This window comes from Sceloporus undulatus, chromosome 5, assembly GCF_019175285.1.
Source record: "Sceloporus undulatus isolate JIND9_A2432 ecotype Alabama chromosome 5, SceUnd_v1.1, whole genome shotgun sequence".
Lineage (NCBI taxonomy): Eukaryota > Metazoa > Chordata > Lepidosauria > Squamata > Phrynosomatidae > Sceloporus > Sceloporus undulatus.
Window position 1 is genome coordinate 43,117,480 of NC_056526.1, and position 7,422 is coordinate 43,124,901.

The following is a 7,422-nucleotide window of genomic DNA, read 5'->3' on the forward strand; positions in this document are numbered from 1 at the left end:
TATGTTTAAGTCACCAGAAAAGGTGCCTATTAATCTAAATTAGTTATTGCAAGTAGTTCAAACTAATTTCATTAAGTGTGGAAGCCAAAAATTCCATGGAAAAGATGGAAGTAAGAGAGAGTGAAACAGTATCATGTACATGTGTGAAGAGGCACCCACAAGGGAGTGATGCCAAAACCTTTCAGAGATGATTTTCCAACAGTTTAAGGGAGATGAAGGACAAAGATCACAGGCTAGGATATGCTGCAATATGAAGGACTAAAGATATTGCAAGCTTTTGAAATTAATAATGAATTTGTGCCTCATGCAAATATAAGTAAAAAGCTAGTATAGATATTCCAAAAGTCATTTAGTCTTTATGCCTGTATAGCAGGGTGAACAATAATGCCATTCTGTTTTGCACAGCTAGTCTAGTAAAATACCATTAAAAGAAACCAAAAGTTGTGGAGATCCAACAAGATCCACAGGGTAGCAACTCCCCATGTCTTTCTCAAGGGGAGTTGGTTAGAGCAACTAAAGCCATTCCTTTCCCCAGATTGAAGCCAGACTGAAATGCATCCTGATACTAGATTTCCTCCAAGAAAATCTAAAGCTGCCCAGCCACCACACACTGAAGCACCTTGCCCCCAAGGGGAGAACAGAAATAGGGCTGTAGTCTTCAAGTACCTCTGAGTCCAGGGAGATCCTCTTCAGGAGATGACATGCTACAAGGCAGCAGGAATCTCCTCTAAACAGAAGTATCTATTCCTCAGCCCATTAAGCCAAATTACATCTGCTAGATCTTGCCAGCCAAGATGAGCAAGGGTCAAGTTTACCTGTGGTGGAATGGACTGATCCAAGCATATTGTCTGCCTCATCAAGCTGCAACAACTGAAAGTGATCCGAAGAAACATGTTCAGATGGGACACCAGATACAATGATGTTACTGAACTTTGCCCCCCCCCCCCAGCCCAAGGATCTACCCCAAAACAAAAACAGGCTAAACCATGTTCTGCCATCTTTTCAGCCAGCAATGTACTGAGACAGCAGCATGGTCATACCCAATGAAGCACCAATCCATTATGGAGGAGCACCACATAGAAGTAAAGTCAGCAGAGACCATTTGTTAAAACGTTCTTCGCCTGCTTCCTAGTTGCAAATGCCCACCATGGTAAGTTAGGTTATCCTTTTATTGGTTTTAAAGACTCCAATTTTGTCTGTATTGAACTAAATAAAAAATGTACCTGTAAAAATGGATGCAAAATTAAAATGTGGGTTTCCTCACTAGAATTTCTATTCTTGGTGACTTGGAGACCTTGGAGAGCCTATTTATAGGGGATCATTAATAAATTAATTGCTTGAGAATCAGCAGGCTATGCAGTGCAGATGAAGAGCAGGAACCAGGGACCTTTACCAAATTGTCTTTAGCTGAAACTGAAGAATAATCATGAATTTGTAAACTATGCAAGTTCAAAAAAATATAATGGTCAGAGCAAAATCAAAATCATTTTGACTTCTTACACATCCAGGTTGGTGGTGTCATCTATTCAGTGGGTGAAAATGCACACTTCTGGGAAAACAACGCTATTTGAATCACAGTTCAATTTACTGTGCTGAGAAACAGAATGACTCATCTTTATCTTTAAAGAACAAAAAGATAATAAAGCAGAAATTGGTGGATTTGGCATAACACAGAATTGAAACATCTGCATCTAATTTACCCACAAGACTTACCTTAAGAGTGACCAATAACACTTCTCCAAGTAGTATTCTATATATTTATTTTAAGATAGCAATTCTACATCTATATCTTAAGTTTGCATATCGAATATATTCTGCTGCAGGACTCTGGCAGCACCAAGGAAATAAAGGAAAGGTAGGCAGGACTCAGCAGGTTATGGAAAGCAAAATCTGTTACACACTTCAGACCTTCAGACAAGGTAATCTGAAGTTGTGATTTACATGTAATCTTTGATGTTCTTCAAATGAGTGAAATTATATCTGTCTGTTAACAGATTATAAACTATAACAGTGAACACATTTAGATATCAAAAGATGGGTGATAATTGCAAAGCCTTTTTCCAGAAATCTTTAACTAAGGTATTACTTTAATCAAATAACACAGAGAAATGCAGTTGTTAGTAAATGGATGAAATTTTCCATGTAAACCATATCTTCAACAGATGACAACACCTGAGATACTTTTCCATTCTCCACCACATCGATTGAGGATGGAAGCTCCTATCAAAGCATACAAATTTCTATACACTTCTACTTTCAAAATGAAAGCAGACAGTGGTTGGTATTAAAGCCTTCTTCAGAGGATTTTAAATACACACACACACACACGTTATCAGACAAGGGAAATTGGAAGTATAATCCAATGGCAATCCGAATGCAATCATGGGGTTTAACATTATTGCGTGATAGACTACCACATGCAATTTCGGGCAATGGGAAGTCAGTCCGAACGTAATCATGGGGTTTCCCGTTATTGCGTGAGAGGTGTTCACATGCAATTTCGGGCAATGGCAAGCTATTTTCGGGCAATGGGAAGTCAGTTCGAATGCAATTCAAATTCACGTAAATTCACTGAACTAGCGAATTCACATGAATGTGTTCTGGTCCCACTTTCATTTCATTTGAAATTAAGAGAAATTCTTCTCATGTGTAAACTCCAATGACAACACGTGACATTCAGTTACATAAACATATTTGTAGATTGCTTACAGCCTGCACATATCCACTTCAATTAACAGCTACAGAAATTACTGACAAAATGAAAGCATCTGGAATAAGGTTGAAGTTATTTATATTATATAAGTAGGTCGGGGGGGGGGATAACATTCAGCATGTTTCGGCTAAATAATGGGACTGTCTGAAAATTGGGGGGGCGTGTAGAAGTGGGAGATAAAAATTCATTTCAACACCATTAGAAAATAGAATTTTAAACTCTGAAAAAATCTTTGCACCCCTAGTTCCATCTTATAGATGAGAGTCTTCAAATTTAATCAATACAATAATTTTTTGAATATGGGGAGGAAACATTTTAGTTGTGGATGTGAGATCCTTTTTCATTAACACACTTCAGGAAAGTGACCTGTTTTTCATCATACTTTGGACAGAAGAGGAATGAAACTTTCTCATTTTCTCACTTTCCTTTGCTGAATGAAAATGTGACTTTTTTTACTGACAGACAAAATGATTTACTATCGGGTGTCCTATGGCCCTAGAGGTAGCTAACTTGAAGAGGTTTAATAGTGAAATCACACATCCCAAACATTTATTATGATGTAGCTCAAGTTTATACATGATGTCATTTGGCATTTGGAGAAGAAATGAAACTAATTTTATGAGATGGTAACATACAATTTGGTATACTAATTCAGTAGTTTATTGGATTTAAATGTAAATAGGCAGGAGATCAACTCACAAACTGCCTATATAGAAAATAAACAGCTGCTAACACCTATTTAGGATTTGACAGACCACATTCCAGTTTCTTCAGATGCAGTCTCCCTTTTGGAGTGTTCCTTTGACTAAAATGGAACTGTTCAAGTGATAACTGACTTGAGAAATGACATCTGTGTACTGGCAGAACAGCTGACAGAGGATACACACAAAAAGCAGTGTCTTAGGTAAAGACACTAGAAAACAACACATTTCTGATCTTTGAAGAAAACAAGATGGACACCTTCCCAACTGTAGCCTTGCTCTTAATTGCCATTACCAACAGTCTGCTGGATTTTAAATTGGCATCTTGTCGAGCTACACCATTTCCAGCATAGAATGAAAGTAAAAATGGAATGCTGTAATAGTGGAATGTGAAAAGGCTCTAAATCTATTCCAGACCTTCAAGAAAATGAAATTCATGAACCATAAATAACCATTTCTCCACCTGCAACCACAGGTTTTTTTTAAATTATGTTATTCATTGCAAATGCCAAAGCGTTTGTGTGAGGAAAACAACCAAGCCTCTTAAGAAACATATAGAGGAACTCTGCTGCAACATAAGAAAGAACAAAACATGTCTCCCTGGGTGAGCCATTTCTCTATCCCCACTCCTCAGACTCATATTTAGCCATTGTTTACCATCCTCTGTTTTATTAAATTTTCTCCAATCTATCAGTCTCTTCACTCTTCTACTTATACCCTAATCTTACAATTCCCATTCCCCTTACCACTGAGTTTCCAAGTTCTCAATGTTCAGTGGTTTTACAAAATTAAATTACACATATCATATGGGCTGCCATTCCTACCTAAATCTCAGGGAAATAAATGATTGTATTTACTTAATAAAAATGCATCAAACACATGCAGAGATACTCTGTTATATTCACAACCACTCAAGACAAAAATGTTCCTTGCCCTTTCACAGCCATTTATGGCTGACAAGCCCTTGCTATCATACATAATCAATATGTATTGGCTGCTATTAGATAAAGCCTTTACTTCAGTTCCCATTGCATAAAGTGGGTGTGAGAACCTCTCTCCAGTTCCCAATTATAAAGAACAGAGCAATTCTCCTTTGCCCCAAGATCAACAAAATACTTATGTAAATAAGCCACTTGGCAAGGATATGGCATCCTAGATGCTCACATTTGTCAGTGATGATTGTACATTAAAACAACTATTGAACCACTATTCATGTCAACTATGCTTTGTCCAAAATAAAAACTTAAACTGACACATTTATTCCTCTTAAAATTTCACTCCCATTCTAGAGTCATTGCTTGGAAGTAATTAACCTTGATCTAATAAATCCTTTGACTACAAGAGTTCCAGTGCACCCTTGGGCTTTTCCATTAATTTGAACAAAGGGAAAGATGCATAAACATAAACAAACACAATTGTTCAGTCTATTCAAATGAATGGACAAAAGATTTGTGCAGGAATTATGCAGCATATAATTCAAGAACCAGATGCTTATTTGTCATTGTTGTGGGCCTTCAAGTGGATTCTGAGTTATAGCAACCCTAAGACAACCTCATAACACTTAATTTAAAAATCACCAAATAAGCAAAATATTAACTGCTGAATGAAAAAGTACTACTGTAATGTTATAGGTAACAAAGGAAATAGAAAGCGTTCTTTCTTCATTTTCTACCAAAGAACAATTATATTACCTCCTTTTAAAAAATAGTTTTTTATTTTGATGTCATTAGCTATTGAAATGTTTGCAACAAACAAGTCAGGACCTCTCTGCTAGGTATCAGATGCTTTCTTTGTTTTTATAGCAAAAACAAAAAACAAAGCATACACACACAAAAAAAAGTAGTTAAACCCTTAGAATACACAGCCATTGCATTTCATTATTTGCCAGTTAATACATTCTCAAGACAAATTACAAGTCCCACATTAGCTTTTGAAGAGATTAGGAAAAAGTTAACGTAGGTGGGATACAGACCACCCCTTTCCTCACTGGATCGGGACCTGGGCATCCATAGTGGCAGCCCCAGAGGCCCCAATCTGCTGCTTCTCCAGGCCTCGGGGAACCAGCAAAACGCCACTTCCCTGCAACCTGGAAAGGGGTGTCCTGGGGGCTTCATGCCCCAAGGACACCCCGACAGCTGCAGGGAAAGAGAGAAAGGGGCTGCTCAGCCCCTTTCTCTTCCATATTGCTGGCATGGCCATGTAAAGGCTGCGCCAGTGATACACACAGTGAAAAGGAGCTACGTTTCGGAGCTCCTTCCGGTGCTGCTGTTTGGTTGTGGACAGCCGTGATGTCATAATCGTGGCGCCGTGTATACAGGGTGCCACCATTATCACGCCACAGGTATGTGCTAGGGTTGCGGAGCATCTGTAAAGGATGCGCCAAGGTAACCCTAGCATGTATACAGGCCGGCGTAAAGCGCCGGTCTGGAAAGCGGCAAGCTCTTCCTCAATCCCTACAATTCACTCGGTTTGCCCACCAGCATTTCCCAGAAGCAACTGAAGGTACTGTGATATTCAACAGTACACTGGTACCCCGGGATACGAATGCGCCGCCTTACGAAATTTCCGGGTTACGAAAAAGTTCCATTGAAAAAAACTGTTCCGGGATACGAAGGTTTTTTCGGGTTACGAAATTTTTTTCGGCGCGAAATTCAAATGCGACCGCTAGCCGCGCTTTGGAAAAGCCTTTTTCGGCTTGCGAAATGCATCGGGTTACGAACGCCGCGGCGGAACGAATTAATTTCGTAACCCGAGGCACCACTGTATTGACAGTGTTCTGCTGTCTCAAAGGTTTGAAAATATTGTTACAAGCAACCAGCTATACAATCTGAGTAGTATTTTAAGAAATGGAACCACCAGATTGCACACATACAAATTAGATGAGAAGACAACTTATTGTAAAGGTCTATTCTGCATCATAGAGGAGACATTTAGGATCAGTTCAACTCTTGCTGCCATCTCAGCCAAGCAGGTCACATGACCTAAAATACGCTTTAATCTATTGATCCCCTGGTTCTTCTTCCAGTTCTTTAAATAGCCAAGTGTAGAAGACAGACCTTATGGCAGGGAGGAGTAAAGAAGGGAAACCTAATAAATAAACAAAAGCTAACTTTTGTAACATATCCAGGGGTAGCTGTGTTGGCCATGTAGCAAAGTTCAAAAACCACAAAACAGATACTTTTAGCTACAGATTCACACAGTTGGATCTGGATATCTCTTTCTTGGCAGTCTAAAATTAACCTTCAGAATATGTAACCAACAACTTGTCAGGCTGCAGAAGTGAGATAACCAGGAATGAAATTTACCCAAGAAAGCTAAAATGTCATGGTAGCCGAATCTATCAGAAAGCCAGCTGCTATAACATCTGTCTGCTAAAACTGCTTGAGCAAAACACATTTATCTACCTTATAATGTCTAGTGAAGGTAGACAGGTTTACTGAGCTGGTCGCTCCAAGCTTCACTAGAAGGAACATTAGTGGAAAGAACTGCAGATGCAGATGTAGCTGCTGCTCTAAGTAAGGTGTTATGCTCCTTCGCACTATAAACCACAAATATGAAAGGCTTTAACCACCTAGTGAAAGTGGAGACTATTACTTTCTTCCTCAAGCAAGCAGGTTAAAAAGATACCTTTTTCAACACGACTCTTCAAAAATAATGTTCCAGCTGAGGTCTCCCGGTCTAATTCATAATACCTATGGATGTGACAGCTGGACAGGTAAGAAAGAAAACAGGAGGAAAATTAATTCATTTGAGATGTGGTGCTGGAGAAGAGTGAACAGCCAAAAAGACAAACAAATGGGTCCTAGATCAGATCAAGCCAGAAATCTCCCTGGAAGCCAAGATGACAAAACATAGGCTGTTGAATTTTGGGCACATCATGAGAAGACACGACTCAGAGGAAAAAACAATAATGCTAGGAAAGGTGGAGGGAAGTAGAAAGAGAGGAAGGCCGCATGCTAGATGAATGGACTCTATTAAGGAGGTCACGGGTATGAGTTTATAGGAACT